Source organism: Balaenoptera physalus, assembly GCF_965194825.1.
Source record: "Balaenoptera physalus genome assembly, chromosome: X".
Taxonomy (NCBI): Eukaryota; Metazoa; Chordata; class Mammalia; order Artiodactyla; family Balaenopteridae; genus Balaenoptera; species Balaenoptera physalus.
The window spans coordinates 40,771,782-40,794,122 of record NC_138903.1 but is presented as its reverse complement, the minus strand read 5'-3'; the positions used below and the strand labels follow the sequence as shown (position 1 = coordinate 40,794,122).

The window sequence follows — 22,341 nt, the reverse complement described above, 5'->3', positions numbered from 1 at the left end:
AGTAAGAACATTGTTTTTGCCAAGATAATTATATTCCACCTAAATTTGTATTTGTATTATCATCACAACAAAATAACTTTATCTTCAATGTTGGATTTTTAAACTGAATGTATAAGTAAGCATTATTAGAGTCAGATGTTTTAACTGTAACAAAATGACCTTCCAAAAACTATACTTTGATTGCATAACATTGATGAAAAAATTAAGCCATTACTGAAATTAACCAATTTTCTATTTGAAGCATCTAGTGTCACTGATATAAAACTGGCATCATTTAACTGCAAAGATCTTTTTCTGCTAAGGGAGCCAACCCATTAACAGCTATCACTTCGCTCTTTGTACATGCATGGGAAAACATGGAATTGAAAATGAATGAAATTAATTCAGAGAAATCATCATTTGATCTAACTGCAAAGCCATGCTTCACAGAATGCTATGCAAATTCAACTTCTGCAGCTAACTTTTGAAATAAATGGTGATGTTTTTTAAACAGATTTGGGTCTTCTGGTTTTCACATAGTCAGTAATATCACTATGACTTCTGATTGGAAGGTAAATGCAGACAAACATTTTTGTGCAGGTTACATTCACCAGCATTTTTTTTTTTTTTGAGAAATAGAAATTCACTAATTATTTCCAAAACATCAAGTTTCTTTTTTTTTTATTTACTTATTTTTTACTGAAGTATAGTTGACTTACAATGTTACATTAGTTTCAGGTGTACACCATAGTAATTCAATATTTGTATAGCTTATACTCCAAGCAAAGTTATTATAAAATGTTGACTATATTCCCTGTGTTGTACATTACATCCTTGTAACTTACTTATTTTATACCTAGTAGTTTGTACCTTTTTTTTTCATTTTCACATACCTTTTAATGCCAATGCTACGTACATCTACATTTCAGTATTATGTATTTTATTTTATTTTAATTTTTTTTTACATCTTTATTGGAGTATAATTGCTCATTGAAAATTCATTGCTGTAGAGAGGGTCTCTTTGCAAAATAAAAAAGGCCTTAACAAACAGAAAAACAAGCAAATAGTTGTAGATTTACATCTTAACATAAATAACAAAACTACTGTAGCAGGAGCTTTCTGACTGTTTTCTCTATGCTCTACAGAAGGACTGCTCAGACTCCATTTCTCACATGTGTTTCACTTATAGTTAACCCATACTTTCTCACATTTCCTATTGACCCTTTGAGCTGGTGACCTGTCAACTTTAACAACACAAGTAACTGATACACTAACTAACCTGCAGATGCAACAGCTTCAAATACACCACCTGAGACCAGGGTTAGCAATTTCTAGTTGATGGAGTCAAAAAGAACTTTGTTTTAGAGCAAGCTGAAGGCTGTCCTTGAAAGGGATGTGTCTGTTACATTGCATCTGGAAAGAGTTGCTATCTTTCACATTTAACCACATGGTAAAGTGAGAACTCTGTACACTGCCCATGCATCTCACACATGACTACATGAGACAATTCTTTGCTTTGAAATCTATTTTACCTGATATTTAATATATCTACTCCTGCTCTTTTGCTGTTGTTAATATTTGCATGCCACACCTTTTTCTGTCTTTTTACTTTCAACCTACCTATGTCACTGTATTTGAAGTGAGTTTCTTGTAGACAGCATACAGTTGAATCACAGGTTTGTTAATCCACTCTGCCAGTCTCTGTTTTTTAATTGATGAATTTAGACTATTTACATTTAAGGTAATTATTGACATGTTATGGCTTATACAGCCATTTTATTCTTTGGTTTTTGTTTATTTCCTGTGTTTCTCATTCCTCTGTTTCTCATCTCCAGCTTTCTAGTAGGTTACTTGAATATTTTTAAGGTTTTTAGTTTGACTTATTTGTACTCTTTTTTAATATTTCACTTTGTATAGTTTAGGAACAAGGCAAGGATGTCCACTTTTACCACTCTTATTCAGCATGGTTCTGGAAGTTTTAGCCAATACAATAAGGCAAGCAAAAAGAATAAAAAGCATACAGATTGGAAAGGAAAAAATAAAACTGCCCTTATGATGACTTATTGTCTGTGTAGAAAATTCCAAAGAATTGACAAAATAAAAACTCCTTGAAATAGTAAGTGAGTTTATCAAAGTCTCAGGATACAAAATCAACACACTGAAATTAATCTCAATTTTACATACTAACAACAAACATGCAACAAATATGTGGAAAGTGAAATTTAAAATATAATACCATTTATAATTCACCAAAGAAAATGAAATACTTAGGTATAAATCTAACAAAATACATACAACATCTGTATCCTGAAAATTACAAAATGCTGAGGAAAGATATCAAAGAACTAAATAGAAGTAATGACTTATGTTCATGGGTTGGAAGACTCAGCATAGTAAAAATGTGAATTCTCCCTAAACTGATCTATAGATTAATGCAATATTTATCAAATTTCCAGCAGGGATTTTTGTAGACATAGAGAAGCATATTCTAAGTTTATATGAAATGACACAGAATCTGTAATAGCTAAAACAATCTTGAAGAAGAAGAATAAAGTGGGTAGACCACTCTACCCCATGCTAAGGCTTACTATATAGCTATAGTAGTCAAGACAGTGTGTTACTGGCAGAGGAATAGACACATGGGTCAATGGAACAGCATAGAGAAACCAGAAATATATCTACACAAATATGCCCAACTAATCTTTGACAACATTTCAAGAGCAAGTTTAATGAAGCGTCTGAATCCATTTTTGATATTTGACTGCTGACAGCTTTCAAGCTCCACCTAACCCCTTTCAGCTTTTGCCCTACATCTGGGCAAGCTGATAAAAAAGCCCGGGCCTTCGCTCCCTTGGCACTTCCAGGAAAGGTCAAACTATGAAAACCCCTGCCCACACATGGGAATCATCACCCTAGCCCCACTCCCCAATCAAAATAAAATCAAAAGACACTTGCCCCTCCCTTCACTAAAGCCAGTCCACACTGGCTTGGGTATCTGCCCTGCTCTTTTCCAAAAAAATTCCCATTATATGAATAATTCCCTCTTTTCATACCCTCCTACTGTGTGTGCTATCATCAGTCTCTACATCTGAACGAATTTTTTTAAATTTTTAAAATTTATTTGTTTATTTATTTGCCTGTGCTTGGTCTTAGTTGCGGCACGAAGGATCTTCATTGCAGCATGCGGGCTCTTTTAGTTGTGACATGTGAACTCTTAGTTGTGGCATAGGGGATCTAGTTCCCTGGCCAGGGATTGAATCCAGGCCCCCTGCATTGGGAGCAGAGTCTTAGCCACTGGACAACCAGGGAAGTCCTTGAACCAATTTTGGTTGGGAAATTGATCCCACTCTCCACAGGGCAACCACAAAACCATTGCTCTGTAAGCAGGATTGTGTAGCATACCACTACACATTTATAAAAATGGTAAAAATTTAAAGAATAGTGATAATATGAAAGTTGGCAACAAGGCAGAGAAACTGGATCACTCATATACTGCTGATGGGAATGTAGAATAGTACAGTCACTCTGGAAAACAGTGTGGTAGTTTCTTTAAAAACTAAACATGTGCTTACTATACAACCTAGACATTAAATATTACTTTCTTGGGCATTTATCTCAGAGAAATGAAAATTTATGTCCACACAAAACTTGTATGCAAATAACCATAGCATCTTTAATCATAATAGCCCCAAACTGGAAACAACCCAGTGTTCATCGACTGATTAATGGATAAACAAAATGTGGTACATCCAAACCATGGAATGATATAAAAAGGAAAAAATGACTAATATTTGCTGTAAGTTGAATGGGTCTCAAGGAAATTATGCTGAGAAAAAAAGGCAACCCCAAAAGGCTATATCGTGTATGGTTCCATTTATATAACAGTTTTGAAATGGCAAAATTATAGAGATGGAGAACAGATTAGTAGTTGCCAGGGTTTGAGGGAAGGTGGGTCTAAGAAGAATGTGAATGTGATTATAAAAGGGCAATATGAGGGATCCTTGTGATGGAACTCTTCCCTATCTTGACTGTGGTCACAGTATTTTACACATGTGATAAAATTGCATAGAATAAAACACACACACACACACACGCATACAGGAATGCATGTAAAACTGGTGAAATCTGAATAAAGTAGGCAGATTGTATCAATGGCAATTTTCTGGTTGTGATATTGTACTATAGTTATGCCAGACGTTACCACTGGAGGAAACTAGGTGAAGGGTGTAAAGGATCTCTTTGTATTATTTCTTACAACTGCATGTGAATATACAGTTATGTCAAATAAAACTTAAAAAAAATATTCTCCCAATGTCTAGGTTAAAAAAAACACACATGTTCCAGTTTGGACAATAAATTATATGCTCACACTAGTTATCGCCTCTAATACAAAAAATTTGTGGAAACTGCTGTTGCTAGGTCTACACACTGTTGCAGACATGAAGAAGTGGGGGGAGGGGGTACTGCTCATGGAGGGAAATTCTGTAGGTAAGAGTGACTGGTGAAGTGTCCTGCTGAGAACTGTCCTCTGGAATCCCTGTTAGGGTTTCTTGCTTCAGGGGCAAAGCAGTAGAGAAACTGATTGGACGAGGAGGGGAAGAGAAGGGGGATCTTGCTATTCCATTGTTGTTTCTAACAAACTTGAGTTTTCTTGACATTCAGGAGAAGTGGTGACACTTGGTCTTTTGGTATTTCTTACTCTGTAGACAGAAAAACACATTTATATGAGAAAACATGGTACAAGTTGAAGAAGAGAAGAGTCAGGAAGGCTCAGAAACCCTGGTGAGAATTTAAACCAGAATCCTTCATTGTAATCTGACCCCGTGATCCTAGGAAGAAGATGGTCCTGGAAAAGAGATTTACACAGGGATATCTGATCACTTTAGCCAGATCCAAATGATTTTCAATCATGCTTTCCCATTTCTCCTTCTTTGTCCATAGGCTTTCGCTCCTATTTCTTCTGCTAAAATAAGACCATCTCTTCTTCAAATGCTTCATAAACTTGGGATCAACTTTGTTGCAACTTTTAAAGATTATTATTGTAATGAGAAGGTCTATCCTTATTCCTTTCTCCTGCCCCAAAGATAGGTACCCATTACTGAGACAACTTCTAAAGAGAAATATTCCATCAGAACCAACAACCTCCTAAAGACATGATAGCATATTTGTTAGTCTGAAATCTGAAAATCACTTTCTCCAAAAGTCTCAGACCCTAGAGTTCTGTTGTTAACTGAGAAGGTCTTTCTCCGCACTGCTTTCTGTATTCAGAATGATTCACATGACACTGGCATTTGCAATCAGGATTTAAGCACAACTGATCCACTAAGACAACATGCCGCGTTAGTAGACAGTTACAAGGAGAAAACTATAATTGTTTTGATGACAATAACTGAGGGCAATTATGAAAAGTTCTAGAATATTATATTCCTCTTGGGGAAGCATGAAAAATCTATCACTTGCAAATTTTAAGAAAATGTGCTCTGTGCAACTTACAATTTTCCCGCACACCTGCTCCTCCTCCTCCACTATTCCCCAAGGCTCTAGTGGCATTAGCCACGGTCACTTTCTGCCTACTTCAGCACTGCTCAGTGTGAGCCTGGGAGACCTTTACCCAGTCCTACTACAATTCCCAGTTGGAGACAAATGAGAATCTCTGCCACCAAGTGAGTCAGGAGTTACCTGTGTAACCATCAGTCTAACATTCTGGGTGTCTCCAGCTGTAAAACTGAGCTTTCCCAGAACTTCTAGATTTCACCCAGTCCCTTTGGACTGGGCACATCCCATCTCTATCTGCCAGCATGGAGACCAGTCTCTAGAATTGGTGACTTTCTCCTCTTCCCAGTAATCCCCCCCATACACACACCCTAGGTATAGCAAGGCTCTTGTGTTGTTCTCTTTAACTCCCTCTCTCTTGAACCAGTATTTCACACAAAAATTGCTCATAATACCTGTTAAGTAAATTCATTGAAGAAAAGCCATTCCAAACAATACCTAGTGAAACAAAGAAGTAAATTGCTCTTGCAAATCTGATTCTGCTTATAATCTTGGAAGACCTAATGAGCTGAGAGAAGAAGGAAACTAATTCATTGGAAAACACTAAATTTACAATAAGGATACAAGCAAAACATAAGTACCACCACTAAAATAAAACCACAAGATGATAATTCATGGGGCCATACTGATTAAATAAAAAGTACCCCAGAGTTCAGACTTCTGGAATAAATTATTTTCCAAAGTGGATAAATGGGATTCTTCCCTCCCACATTTATTTTTCATGTGGAAAAAATCACCTTGAGTCAGAAAGTTTGGACAAAAAAAGTGACCTCTTTATTCCACTCCTCCCAAAAATTAGATATTAATCTGAAGCTGACTAAAGCAGGAAGCTGTAGAAAGGAACAGATGTCATGATGAGTATTCCATTCTGCTCATTGCTCAGGCCCCAGATGGCAGTTTATGCAGTTAAAACATCCAGGCTTCCAAATGGCCAGGAAAGGAGAGACTCTGAAAGGTGAAGGCTCCTGTCTTCACTGAGAGCAGGAAACTCATAGGGCAGACAGACCTGACCAATATCCCCTCAATCTAGAAAATTCCCACCATAGTCTTCAGCTTTGTTATTGAAGTGAGAAATTCTGCCTCAGTTTACAGCCTAATAACTTATCACATCAATTGCCTGGCGAAGCATACAATACCTCCTTTGGAGTCTGAATTTATATTGTACATCCCCAACCAAAAGGCTCCTAGAGAGCCCATGAATGGGTTTTAAGGGATTTCTTAACATTGTAAGTAAAACTTCAAGTTCATGTGCATTTACCTGAGAAGAAGGTCCAGAAGTTCCAGCAGATTCTCAAGGGAGACTCTGACCCTCAAAAAAGTCAAGAGTATTAGACCAGCCCTAAAGACACTCCATGACTCCATTGTTATCATAATTTCAAGGAGAAATAAACCATAAACTTGACCGGGGCAAGATCTAAGTTCACCTTCAAATCCAGGGGAATTTACCCTCTGTCTATATATCTAGATCCATGATGGTGACTTCTCTGGACTCCATTATTTTTTATCCTCAGGATACAAAGTGAAATGAACATTCGCAGGACCTGGCTTATAGCAGATGGACTCCCAGCACTGTGACCTTTCATTTCCCAGAATTCTCTGACTCCAGTGTCACTGGAAGAAGTGGAATGATTGAATAAAGAAAAAAATGGAGGGGGTTCCTGTGAGGGTTCGGAGGAGGGAATAAAGCTGAAAGAGAAAAAACCTGGTGGGAAGGAAGGCATGGAGAAAGGGAAAGAAAATGAGCAAGAAATGAAAGGAGAAGAAACATGGAGAAGAAAAGAAACATGGGCGGGAGGTTAGAAACTGACATGAGATATGAAAAGAAGATAGAAGGAAGGGAGAAGATAGAAGGAAGATAGAAGGAAAGGTTATGGGAAGAGAATGAGAGTTCTCTGCAAGAAAGGGAAAAAAGTAAAGAGGGTTATTTGGGGGAAAGGAGGATAAAGTGAAAGGATATGAGAAGTAAGAACGGAGGGATAACAATATTTTAAAAGTGTACGAAGCACTACTAAGCGTAATTAACAAGTGTGGATATCACCAGAGTCTATGTTACAGATAATATGATGGACCCCATGTCTCTTGGTAATAGCCAAGTTGAGCAAACTTACACAGCTGGGCCAGAGAAAGTGTGGCACACGACCCTTTATGCGGCCCATGGCCCACTTATTGAAGAGAGACAGGGACAGGGAGTGAGGGGGCGAAGCTGAGAAGGGGAACTGTCGTCCTGCTGAAAGTTGTCCCAATGGCAGTTGCATGGATCCTTTTTAAGCCATTGGCTAGAGCACAAAAGGCCTGTGACGAATCAGGCAAAGACGCTACACAGTCTGAGCTGCTGTCCCGGAATCCCCACTCTTACCTGGTCACCTGGGCCATGTGCACCCTGGTAATACCAGCCTGTGCCCTGTACCTCCCCCACCAAAGCAGGAGGGGCAGCTGCATCAGGTTCCTATGGGCTGGGGGGAGTAGGTACAGTCAGGGCAAGGAACAGCCTTGCAAACATGCGCAGTAGATGGTGCCTGCCCGTGTGTTAGCCCTAATAAGCACCTGGCTGGGTGGGTCAGTGTGGGTTGATTAGGAGGGGGCATATTCTGCTGCCCTGGGGCTCACCTGCCTTCATATGCATCATGTTTACAGTGTGACTAGCACCTCTATAAAAACGTGATGCTTTGGTCAGTGCACAGCCCACAGACGGATGCTCTGACAGTAAACGTTAGTAGGTACTGTATTGGTAGGCACAAGCAGAAGGCACTTTAATACATGATCTCTAATCCTTCAGAGCCTGGAACAGCTTTTATTGGTAAAGAAGCTGGCCTAAGGGCACATAGCTAGGAAGGGGCTTAAACGTGGCGGATGCTGAGACCCTAGCTCTTCTCCTTCCCGCTACACTGTGCTGCCTTCCTCTTTTGGAGAGACTCCCCCACTGAACGGAGCATCTCATTCATTTGGGTATTGCAGTAGAGGCCCCCTTTGTGTTTCAGAATAAGAGCTTATTAGGGCTCGAAGAAGATTATAAAGTTTCCGAGTTGTGTTTCCACCATTTCAGATGGGCTTAAGAAGAGGGGAATGTATACTTTGTTAGTGGAATATACAAATTATTATTTCTTTCTACAAATAAAGTGATTTATCCTGTTGATTTAACCCTTTAACCCTGGAAGTTGATGGAGCCCAAATCTGAGAATCACCACAGAAGCCTGTCGCTAAGACCTGTCTGGCCCCGTGAAATCTTTGGGGACCGGGGGACACAGTTCCTCCCCACCTTCTGCTTTCCGCACTGGAATTTCAGCCAGTGTTGACCTGCTGCTCCAAGTTTGCTTGAACCTGGCAAGTTTACACATTCGCTGACTTTTACTTCAAAACTTTGTGGTTCAAGGGCTCCATCTTGAGGCATGTTCTATCTCTCTCAGTGCCTCTGAGTCTGGGGAGAGATGCAAAGCATGATGAAGGGTTTTGCTGCAGAGCGCAGTGACTTCTATTTGCTAAATGTTTTCTTCAGTCTTTACAGCAAAAATTCAAGCTATAGAAAGGTGCCTGCTAAAAAAATAATTCAGGCTACAGGACAACGACACGGTTTTGAACAGGATTCGGGATAGGGTTACAAATGATGGCTCCTCCTGCAAATATATTTATCTTTTAACAATAATCACAAAGTGAAAGCCACTTTTTATTTGTTTGTCTTTACAATAAGCTGTTTTCTCCAGTTGTTGGGAACAGTTCACAGAAGCAACACTATTAGAATGGCTGGGCTCCACAGGAAATCACAGATGAAATCGGCAAACAGTCCTGAGAGCTGAGCACCGCCCCTCCCCCCCCCAATTTAAAATCCTCTGAGACCTTTCATAGGATCCTACTTCCAAGGGAGCAACGAGAAACACAGGCCATGATTCAGCCTTCCAGATATAGGTGGGCAGGCTTCCTGACAGCAAGCCCCTGGACCAACTAAGTGCCCTACTGGCACTGCTCTCCATCCAGAGGTCCAAATGTAATCCTTCTCTCCTCTCGCTTTCATCCATGTAGCCGATCAGTTGCCAATCAAAGCACTGTTGTTTCAGCCTTCCAAATATCTCTAGAGCTTTCCCCCATCTGCGTTCGCTACACTGGTCCAGAGCAACATCCTCTTTCGCCTGAGCTACAGCACAGCATCCTATCTGCCGTCCCCACCACCAGTCTGGAACGACCTTTCTAAACCATAAATCTGATTGTTATCTAATTAAATAACAATCCTAATTAAGTCCCTCAGTAACCTCCGATGGCCTTTAGGATAAGGACTAAAATCCTCAACGTGACCTTCAAAGGCCTTTGTGACCTGGTCCAGCCTTCCTCCCCAGCTCCACTTCCAGCAACATCCCTTGCTCCCCCCCATCGCCATTGTTCTGTCACAGCCTTTCTTCTCTTCCCCCTCCAAGCCACAGTGTACACCCTGTACCTCGGTCTGATTCATTTCCTCCTTCTCTTGCACCCTTCACTTTCTGTTTCTAACTCTTATCCTTATCTGCTACTTCCTCCAGAAAGCCTTCCCTGACTGCCACAGGAGATTATGCCTCCCAGCTAAACCTTCTCACACTACGTTATTTATAAGAAATATACAATAACATATATTTTATGTTTTATATTATTATATTTATATAACAATATAATGTATACTAATGATGTAATATATAATATAAATTATATATTTACAGAAAACGCAATTTATTACAGATCTTAGTAACCTGACTCTCCTGTTAGACTACAATCTTTGTAAGTGCAGGGGTTGTTCATTTTATTTCCTGTCGCATCCACAGTGAACAACACTTGTTACCCTTTTGGTAACAACATCTATGGCTGGCGTAGCCTCAGCAAAGTCATTACCATTACTGTGTATTTTTTTTCAATCCACTCCCCACTTTTCCCTTGCTCTGCTCTGTATCATGGTGGTTTGAACCGTGCAAATTACATTTCCCAGGCTTCTGGTTAGATTCAACCAGTGGGAGGCCCTGGCAAAAGACTGGAGAGAGAGAAAGCAATGTATTTTTCCCTTGCTCATTCATTCTCTCTCTCTCTCTCTCTCTCATATTCTGAAAGCAGAATATGAGTGGCATATCCAGCAGTGGCTGTGTCTTATCATGGCCCCAGCTGTTGCTGGCCAGCCCCTGCCATGATCCCAGCCCCCCAGGGTGACCCTGGCTCCTGAGCTCCGCTAACACTATCTTTTCCATTGTCCCTTCAGCGCTGGGGATGCTTCGCCAATTTGCTCTTTGGGCTCTTTTAGCACCTTTGTAATTTCATCCCCACTATTCAATTCCTTTCATTAAACTATCTGCTCTAATTTCTTTTTCCTGACTAGTCTCTAACTTACATAGTTACTGAAGCTATTTTCTTACATTTAGAATTCCACCTGACATTCATATATGTTGAAGAACGTCTATATGAAGCACACAAATTTGGAATAAATCTCACTGAACAAAGACTGAAATCTATGTAAAAGGGCGTGCTGGAGAGGGAGTGTAAAATCCTAGATTTATGGAGAGGAGAAAGGACCTGGAACATGTAATCAAAAGAACACTGCCTTGTGCTATAAAGTTTGAACACCAAAGTTTGTTGAAACTGACAGACTCTAATCTCTAAAGTGGAAATGCAGAAAGGGGACCTAGGATGAAAGGAGGAGGGAAAGAGTGGTATAGGGACAATTTTTCTGGGAATATCAAATTCTTAAACAGATGACTTCAAGCTGAGGGGTAATTTTCAGCTTGGCACTATGAAGCAAGACCCAGGCAGAAGTGAAAATACCATCAACTAAATAGTAATTCTCAGTAGACTGCAGGAAACTTTGTTCCCACAGAGAATAATACAGGAGTAATAACCTGTCCCCTCAAACAGTGGGGAAAACATTTATAAGGGCCTAGAATAAAATAGAGCCTGAGAATCAGCTGAATCTTTGAAAGCCAAAAAATTACAGATGAATAATAAATAACCAGAAAAAATTCATGCCCTCAGGTGTAGAAAATCAGCTTATTTGCCTTTTGACACTGAAAATACTGTTTCTAAAAAAATTTCATTCATTTGAGCCCCAGTAATGTGTGGTTTTTAATAATTCCACTTAAAGTTGGCTGAAGTTTTATATTTTCACTATTATGAAGAAATTCTCTGAAAAAAAGTTAAGTTAAGCATTTTTTATGACCATTGGCCATTCATTAAACCAATAAACAGTCAGTCAGTAGATATTTTTTAAATTTTTCAGGCTAACGACATAAGAAAATATTCATGATTCATTGGTAAATTGAAACAAGTGGAGCCTGAAACAAGGATTAGAAGGCAGTTTATTTAGGAGTGATTCCTAGAAGCAGGAATGTGGGAGTAGGAAGAGTGAGATGTAAGAAAGAGGAAAAGCCAATAAAGGGTATTTTATTGAGCTGGTTATCTCTGCGGACATCTGAGGCTCAATACTATTGGGGATCCTCTCCAAAACCATATAGAATAGTGTATTATAATTATCATTCTGAAGGACAGAGGCTGAAGTATTTATCTACCAACTCCCATCCACATTGGTTAACTCTATCAGGGGAGTTAACGCCACTGAACCTCTGGATGGAATAAGCAACCTCCTGAAGCTTCAGAGAAAGCAGAACAACTGAAAGTCTCGGGGGTGGTTGAGACGGGAAGTTGGCAGCATGCATGGGAAATGTCCACCACAGCCAAAGTCAAGTGAGCCAAGGAGATGTGACACAAGGCACAAAGCAGTATGTGCTACAGTACACCCCTTGCACCGCCCAGATGTGCTTCTGCCCAAACAAGGTGCACTCTGTCACGAAATAGTCAAGGTGGTGGCCAGCTGCAGTCTCTAATAAAAAACTTAAGACAGAAGGGTTAGTGGAATGAGCTAAGGTCTTTGATAGTGCCACTAGGCCCAAGGCTGTAATTGAGATTCATCAACTCATTCTTCTGCCACGCATTCCAGATTTCCTTTACTCTCAGAGTCAGAAGTTCAATTGACCTAGACTGCTTACCAAAGAAAGTAACTACATATTTTTTAATTGTGTAATTTAGATGTTTCATTAATTCAGATTGACCTCACCAATTAATTCCCAATTAGTGATTATTTGCTATAGGGTCTCTTACACTTATGGAGTGGAGGTGAAACAGAAAAATGAACATACAGTAGCCAGATCTTAGACAAGGCATATTGGAAAAAGTAAAGTCCAATTCTGGGATATCATTCTATCTGTCTCAAATAAAATGAGACAGTAAAATGATAATATATGATATAATTATTGCAATAAGTTTGGCATTAAATATCAAAATTTTCTAACCCACATAACAAAATGAGTTTCAGGAGACCCAGTTTACCATGAGCAAAATTAAAGTTAAAGCCACCAGGCTAGGAATTATGTAAGCAAATCCCCTACTCCAGATTACCAATTTTGCTATTTTTTCCTCTCAGATCAAAAACATCTCTTTCTGAGTGAAAATTATCTAGATTATAATTTTTAAGTGGCAATAAATAGGACCCAGGGAGTTACTAAGTACTCTCCAAATTAAATGCCAAGCCTGTTTGAACAAAACTGAAAATGTGAGAAAATCCAAATATGGCATCAACACTAAATAAATCAACTTTGGGCAGAAGCAGTTCAAACCCAAGCACTGTATAATTGCATCTACCACACTTGTCTAAGCTGCAATTTCACTTCAATGTACTGCTTTTGGGCCCAAGAACCCAGCAATTCTTAAGTCAAACATTTATGATAGTGATGAGCATTGCTGATTTCTGTTGCCACTGCTCCAAGGATTCATCCAAGCAGGTTCTGCTTCCTGAATGGACCTTATCACTAGCAGGAAGGCCAAGTGCTGGTGATTTGTCACAAATATATTTCCCATCCTTAATGACTCCATTCACTGGCCAGTTTATGATTCAGAACATGGGAATAAATCCCTCAGAGCTTCCACTCCAGGTAATAAATCTGACTTTTCAGACCCCCAGGCATACACGTGTATAGCCTATTTATTTTCTCATTTCCTTTCTCACCTCTTATCCACATAAATGTTCTGTTTATGCACCAAATTCACAGGGATGCATGTGGCATATGGTCTGGAAATAGGATAAAATATTTGAAATAAAGATATATGGTTGGAGTAGAAATAGTTTATTTAAGCCTTTAAAGACCTTTAGAAACAGCTATCAAAATTATGCTATACCTTCCCACAGAACTGTAAGACTGGGTTAACAAATATTATAAGCTTTTCAAATTCTATTCCGTTTAAGAAGAGTGATAAGTTTTTTCATATTCAGTTACCCACCTCTACTAAAAAATCTTCAATAGAAATGACATTTTCCCACAGTCTGCTTATATTAGACAAAATTATCTCCAAGTAAAAGTACTAACTAAATAATATCTATCATTCCACATTGCAGTTCAATGAGGAAAGGATGGTCTTTTTAACTAATTTACTGGATAAATTAGATAGCCATATGGAAAAAAGTGTATTTAACTCTTACAACATTCTTTATTTTTAAACAATCCAGACACACAGTATATCTAAATGTGAAAGGTAAAACAATAAGCCTTTCCAGAGGAAAACATAGGAGAACATCTTCGAACTGGCAATGATTTCTTAAACAGGACATAAAAAGCACTTGCCATGAAAAAAAGACACATAGTATTATATCAAAATTAAGACATTCTATTTATCAAAAGAGACCATGAACAGAGTAGAAGTCAGCCTACATAGTGGGAGAAGATATTCATGATACATGAACCCAAAACGGACTCATATTTTTAATACATAAAGAACTCTTACTAATCAATAAGAAAAAGACAACATAATAGAAAATTAGGCAAAATACTAAAAAATACTTCATTATTGAATAACAAAAAAAGGAGGAGAAGAAAAGATACTCAACTTTCCTATTATCTGGGAAATGTAAATTAATACCACAATGAGGGTGCTTCTGGTTCCAGCCAAGATAGAGTAAGTCCACTAAAACATTTCCTACTGATTGTAACTAAAAATACTGGACAAAATACTGAGGACTTAAAAGTAAACAAAAGCAGGAGGAATTTTTAAAAAGGAGTCAAAACTTGGAGAAGTGATTCATAGAGAGGTGAGATTTTCTGTTCTTTTCTCTTTCTTTATTTTTACAGTATTGCTCTCAAGGCAGTCTCCAGTTGTGGGGCTGTGAAGAGGCACCAATATGAAAACTAAAACTCAGGTAGAAAATCCATCTTTCTGGCCAGAGGAATCAAGAGAAAGGGGTCCTGTGGTCCAAAAAGTGTGGGGAAAAAATCTCCTTTGATCTCTTTTTTCTGGCACCTTTGCCCTGAGGGTGGGTCCCAGTTACAGATCTGCATTGCAGTGGCAGCATATGGATGACTAAAACTCTGAGATAAACCTCAATTTTCTGGCCAGAGAAACCAAGAAAGAGAACCCTGAGATTCAGAAAGTGTGGGAGGAATTCCAAAGAGAAGAGAACTGGAGAAAAGGAACCCCTAATTCTCTGCATGAATCCACAGAAGTCCTGGGCTCATCATCACCCTTGAGTTGTACACGCACAGTAGAGACACAAAGAAGCAGATTAAAAGCTTTGAGAATTGAAGTACAAGTCAATCTACTGGCAAGTCTCAACCTAACCCTGAGTGGCACATATGAGGGACAGACCAAAAGAAGCATAGCAAAGGCTTAATAAACCAGAATGAGAGTAGAATCATCCCCTGCTTTTGCAGTGAGGTAAAACTTGCGGTCTGAATCTAACTGGGTTAATTACTTGCTAGACAAAATAAATCAAATTTCTCCAGAGAATTATAACAGGATCCAGAGGCTGCACAACAAAAGGTTCAAAATGTCCAGATAAAGTAGAAAATTACACAACATACAGAGAATGTTTTAAATGTCATCCATTCTCAACAGATGCCAACTTTGCAATGATCCAGATAATGGAAATATTAAAGACTTAAAGCAGCGATTATAGCTATACTCAGTGAAATAAAGATAAACATATTTGATATGAATGGAAAGATGAAAGTTCTCAGCAGAAAAATAGAAACCACAAAAAAATCAAATTTAAATTTTAAAGCTGAAAATAAAATATCTGAACTTTAAAAATTCCTGGATAGACCAAACAGCAAAATGGAGATGATAGACGAAATAGTCAGTGAATTTGAAGATAGACAATAAATATTATCCAATATAAAGAACAGAGAGAAAGATGTTTTTTAAAATCAAGAGAGGCTCAGAGACTATGGAACAATACCTAAAGATCTAACAGCTGTATCATTGGAGTAACAGAAGGAGAGGTAAAGGAGGTTAATGAAAAAAATATATATTCAAAGAAATACATATTCTAAGAAATAATGGTGAAAAACTTCCCAAACCTGGTTTTTACAATTTCATAATTGTACAAATAATTTTACAAATTCAGGAAGCTCTATGAATGCCAAACAGAATAAACCAAAGAGCACAACACCCAGACACATCATAATCAAACTTCTGCAACCAAAGATGGAGAAAAAACCTTGAAAGCAGCTAAAGGAAAACAACATATGACGTACAAGGAAACAACGATTCATTAAAAGGAATGCAGATTTCTTATCAGACAACTTAGAGGTAAGACAATGGAACATTTTTAAAGTGCTAAAAGAAAAGAAGCAACAACACAAAATTCTATGTCCAGAAATATCATTCAAGAATGAATGCTAAAGAAATACATTCTTACATGAAGGGAAACTAAAAGAATACATCCCCAGCAGACTTGTTCTACAATAAATACTAAAGGCAGTTCCTGAGGCCAAATGAAAATGATACTAGGAAAAAAATAGAACTTCATCAGTGAAGAAAGACCAATAAAAATGATAAATACCTGGGAAGATATAATAGATTGTGTTTCTCCTCTTAAATTCTTTTTTAAAGGTATGACTCCTGAAAGCAAAAATTATAACATCTGGTGAGGTTTCAATATATGTAGATGTAAAACATATGACAACTATAGCATAAAGGTCAGGGGAAAGATAAAGGGACACATATGGTTGTAAGGTTCTACATTTTACTTGAAGTGGTAAAATATTGGGAAATTAAACAAAAAAACCTTTTAAATATCTTATGGATTAAATAGGAAATCACAAAGGAAATTAGAAAATATTTTGAATTAAATAAAAATAAAAACACGACAAATCAATACTTGTGGAATACAGCTAAAAAAATGCTTAGATGGAAATTTAGAGTATCAAATGCTTATATTAAAAAAGAAAGTAAGGTCTGAAATCAATAATCTACTCAAATCAAATGTCTGGGAAATATGGCATTATGTTAAGAAAGGGAGAGAAAGAAGTAGATGTTGGAAAGGTAACCAATATCTTCAGGTTTAAAGGGTTCACTACATCCCTAGAAATATCATTCTTGCTCATTCTTTTTAAAATATTAGGTATAAAGAAAATCCTACAAACACTCAGGCATGAAAAACAAATTACCAACAAAGGAACAAAAAGCAAGCTGAATTTAGAGTTCTTTTCTGCAATACAAAATGCTAGAAGACAACAGCTAAATATCTAATAAATTGGAGGGAAAAGGAATATGACCCAGTTATTTCATATCATTCATAGTTGACATATATGTATGTGTAGACAACAAAAGGTCGACTCACATATGGAAAGCCTCAAAAAATACATTCCTTATATATGCACTTTTGAAAAACTTGCTTGAAAATGAACTCCATAAGTTGAGAGATAAGGAAAATAAAGAGCTCAAGAATAGGTAAATTGTATTACAAAAGGATCAACAGGGAACATCAAACCTGTTAAACCAAAAATTAGTGTAAATTGTTTTTATGGATTCGGTTGTGAAACTGCATGTAATCGTCAACAGTCATTCTTAGAAGACAGTCATTCTTAGAAGATATAACAGACATTCTTTTTTTTTAACAATGCTGCTATTTTATTATGCAAGGGTATATGAGTAGCCTAAATACACAAACTTCAAAACCATAAAGTCTATTAGCTTAATTTATGTCTATATCTCAACAATCTACTTTTAGCATACTATTATTTTGTTTTTTAACATTTTTTTGGAGTATAATTGCTTTACAATGGTGTGTTAGTTTCTGCTATATAACAAAGTGAATCAGCTATACATATACACACATCCCCATATCTCTTCCCTCTTGCATCTCCCACTCACCCTCCCTATCCCACCCCTCTAGGTAGACACAAAGCACCGAGCTGATCTTCCTTTGCTATGCGGCAGCTTTCCACTAGCTATCTATTTTACATTTGGTAGTGTATATATGTCCATGCCACTCTCTCACTTCGTCCCAGCTTACCCTTCCCCCTCCCCGTGTCCTCAAGTCCATTCTCCATGTCTGCGTCTTTATTCCTGTCCTGCCCCTAGGTTTGTTAGAACCATTTTTTTTTTAGATTCCATATATTAGCATACAGTATTTGTTTTCCTCTTTCTGACTTACTTCCCTCTGTATGACAGACTCTAGGTCCATCCACCTCACTACAAATAACTCAATTTCATTTCTTTTTATGGCTGAGTAATATTCCATTGTATATATGTGCCACATCTTCTTTATCCATTCATCTGCTGATGGACACTTAGGTTGCTTCCATGTCCTGGCTATTGTAAATAGAGCTGCAATGAACACTGTGGTACATGACTCTTTTGGAATTATGGTTTTCTCAGGGTATATGCCCAGTAGTGGGATTGCTGGGTCATATGTTAGTTCTATTTTTAGATCTTTAAGGAACCTCCATACTGTTCTCCATAGTGGCTGTATCCATTTACATTCACACCAACAGTGCAAGAGGGTTCCCTTTTCTCCACACCCTCTCCAGCATTTGTTGTTTGTAGATTTTTTGATGATGGCCATTCTGACCGGTGTGAGGTGATACCTCATTGTAGTTTGGATTTACATTTCTCTAATGATTAGTGATGTTGAGCATCCTTTCATGTGTTTGTTGGCAATCTGTATATCTTCTTTGGAGAAATGTCTATTTAGGTCTTCGGCCCAATTTTGGATTGGGTTGTTAGTTTTTTTGATATTGAGCTGCATGAGCTGCTTGTATATTTTGGAGATTAATCCTTTGTCAGTTGCTTCATTTGCAAATATTTTCTCCCATTCTGAGGGTTGTCTTTTCGTCTTTTGTATGGTTTCCTTTGCTGTGCAAAAGCTTTTAAATTTCATTAGGTCCCATTTGTTTATTTTTGTTTTTATTTCCATTTCTCTAGGAGATGGGTCAAAAAAGATCTTGCTGTGATTTATGTCATGGAGTGTTCTGCCTATGTTTTCCTCTAAGGGTCTGATAGTGTCTGGCCTTACATTTAGGTCGTTAATCCATTTTGAGTTTATTTTTGTGTATGGTGTTAGGGAGTGTCCTAATTTCATTCTTTTACATATAGCTGTCCAGTTTTCCCAGCACCACTTATTGAAGAGGCTGACTTTTCTCCATTGTATATTCTTGCCTCCTTTATCAAAGATAAGGTGACCATATGTGTGTGGGTTTATCTCTGGGCTTTCTATCCTGTTCCATTGATCTATATTTCATAACAGTCATTCTTAAAAACAATCCTTGAATAGCCATAATACAAGCATAAGGCTCCAGATAAGGAAATAATTGGATCAAAGAAGTAAATGCCTTTTAAAAAAGTTTCTTGCTTTTAAATAGAGAGGGATTGTTTAAAGTGGCATTTTACTCTTGACTCAGAGAAATATTTTCCAACTCTTTTGAAAAAATTAAGGTTAAAAAAATTAAAATATGACGCATTGTTTTTCATTTAATCTAAAGTAAGAAACTTTTTTTTAATTTTTTTAATTTATTATTTATTTATTATTTTTATTTTTGGCTGTGTTGGGTCTTCGTTTCTGTGTGAGGGCTTTCTCCAGTTGCGGCGAGTGGGGGCCACTCTTCATCGCGGTGCACGGGCCTCTCACTATCGCGGCCTCTCTTGTTGCGGAGCACAGGCTCCAGACGCTCAGGCTCAGTAGTTGTGGCTCATGGGCCCAGTTGCTCCGCGGCATGTGGGATCCTCCCAGACCAGGGCTCAAACCCATGTCCCCTGCATCGGCAGGCAGATTCTCAACCACTGCACCACCAGGGAAGCCCAAGAAACATTTTTTTATGTACCACAAAGAAAGAAAAAAATGCTGCCAATTAAACTACAGCATATCATCAATTATTAGATGCATTTTAATTCTAGAAGTACTAAAATGTTAAAAATATTTCTTAGAATTTATAAAATATATTGTTTTCCAAATCCCTGGAAACGATAAAAGCAAGATTCAAGTTTATGTAACAAAAGAAAAATAAACAAAGGAATCATAAGAAAAAAACGTAAAATAACATAGCAAAAATACGAGCAAACCCAGCAGGTATAACAACAAATATTTATGAGTTAAGTGCTTTATTTAAAAAACAAACACTCTTATACTACTGGGATAAAATAGTAAAAAAAATTATAAAATGTTTAAAACTTTAAGAAAAGAACAACAACAAAAAAATAAGCCAGGTGAAGCCAAAAAAAAAATTAAGTAGGACAAAAAGGGTCATTTTATAATAAATATGCGATTTAAAATGAAGATATGGTAGTCATAAAACACTTGTGCTAAATAACAGTACATTAAAAAATACGAAACAAAAACTGTTTAAAAATACAATAATAAAATGACAAGACAAAATAATACTGGAAAATTTTAACTGATCATTCTTATATTCAGGCAAAAAAAATCCTAAGGATGTAGAGGATCTGTATACATAAGCAATATGATTAATTTAATAAATATATACTACCTAATATGCAAAAGAAAATAAACCTTTATCAATGTCTATGTAAATATTTTTAAATGACTATATATTAGACCATGAAGTAAACCTCAGTAAATTCCATAAAGCAGATATTTTGCAGGTTATATTCCTAACCTCAGTGCAAAAAAAAAAAAAAGATTTAAAAGAAATAACATTTCAAACAAAATAGTTATTCAACTGCTTGGAAACATAAAATTTTCTATAATTCTTGGGTTCAATGGGAAATGAAACATTATTTATCAACCACTTAGAAAATAATGAGAGCTAGTCCAATAAATCAGGTAAAGACCACCTAATAGAAAATCAAGCAAAGAATATTGGCAAGCAATTTAAAGAAGTCTTAGTAGTTAATAAATAAATGAAACTACCCTAGCCTCACTAATAATCAAAGAAGTGTACATTAATATAAAATAATAATGTGTCTCTTTATATATCAATTTTGTAAAAATTGGAAAAGACAGTTCCCCTTTGCTGTTGGATAAAGTATTAGAAAGCATACCTCTTGGAGGTAATGTAAACTGGTAAAACAACATGTGAGGGCAATTGGCCATTAATACATATCTATGATATATTAAAAGGGAAATCAACTTACAGAACAATATTTGTAATATGATACTTATAATGTGTAAGCCATATACATGTGTATACATATCTAATGTATATAAATATAAATGCACACAAACACATATGTTGGTAAATGTATAGAAATGGGTTGGGAAGGATATAGTGTACCAAATCATTAACAGTGTTTATCCCTGGATGAGGAAAGGGTATTATGGAAAAGGAATGCAAAAAGAACAAATGTCACTTTTCTCCTGTATATACATGTATGTGTTTGCATTTTGATAATGAACATGTTTTCATTTAGGGAAAAAGTTACATTATTACAATAAATACATTACTCAAAAAAATTCACAGGCTGGTTCCAATGTTCTGAGTCAAATATAGCTTTAATTGCCTTATTATTAAGCAAAAATAGGATAAAGAACTAAACTAAGATTTGACACAAGTAGTCATGAAAATCACAAGTAAATAAGAAATCAAATTATGCAAGAGAAAAGAATTAAGATGAAATAAAAACAGAAATGAGTGAATTAAATAAAACAGAATGCTAAATAAATCAAAAAATTGCCAAGTAAATTAAAGAAAAGCTAATTAGGTAGACAAATTTCTGGTTGGTTTTACCAGGAAAAAGAAAACCCTGAAAATACAGAAGCATACAATTGAATAAAGATGAAAATATAAAAACTGACATAACAGAGATAAAAGAAACCAGCAGATCTTATAGTAATTGATAAAATATGGATGCATTTTATTTATTCATATACTGCAGCTATATATAGTATTTCATCTGCAGTTTGTCAAGGTTCTTGTACTCAGATCAGTCATTTTTATGTTTCTTAGTACTTCTAAAGCTCTGATTGCACGTAGACATTTTTAAGAATAAAATTATTTGTTAAATAAATGCTTAAAAATGCATGTTATTCTTATCAAAACTTCTCTGCAGAAATGGATATTTTAGTTACTCATTGTAGACATTCTAAGCTTAATTTCAAAGCGATTAAGTATATAATTGCCCAGGAATGCAAGCATCTCTTATAAAGAGTTGCTACCCTCCTGGCACTTCCAAAGCCACATTTATGAACTAGTAAGCCCACTGGATGTTTACCAGTTGAGCAACTAAAGCAGTCATGTAGAGAACACATCCAGCTATTTGTTTGGTAAAACATTTTATATAAAGAAGTTATAGGATCCAGCAATCCCACTCCTGGGCATATATCTGGAGTTCTGGTTCAAAAGGATACATGCACCCCAATGTTCATTGCAGTGCTGTTTACAATAGCCAAGACACGGAAGCAACCTAAATGTCCATCAATAGATGAATGGACAAAGAAGATGTGACACATACACACAGTGGAATATTACTCAGCCATTAAAAACAATGAAATAATGCCATTTGCAGCAACATGGATGGACCTGGAGATTATCATACTAAGTGAAGTAAATCAGAGAAAGACAAATATCATATGATATTGCTTAT

General features: G+C 36.8%; 1 long non-coding RNA gene across 1 annotated transcript in view; it reads left to right on the top strand.

Moving 5' to 3' along the window:
- The first annotated feature begins 14,489 nt into the window (after positions 1 to 14,489).
- Positions 14,490 to 22,341, top strand: part of LOC309652668 — a 371,335-nt gene continuing 363,483 nt past the window's right edge. Inside the window, exon 1 of the long non-coding RNA XR_014258870.1 lies at positions 14,490 to 18,642. This is a non-coding gene — a long non-coding RNA (uncharacterized lncRNA). The remainder of the gene's footprint in view (positions 18,643 to 22,341) is intronic.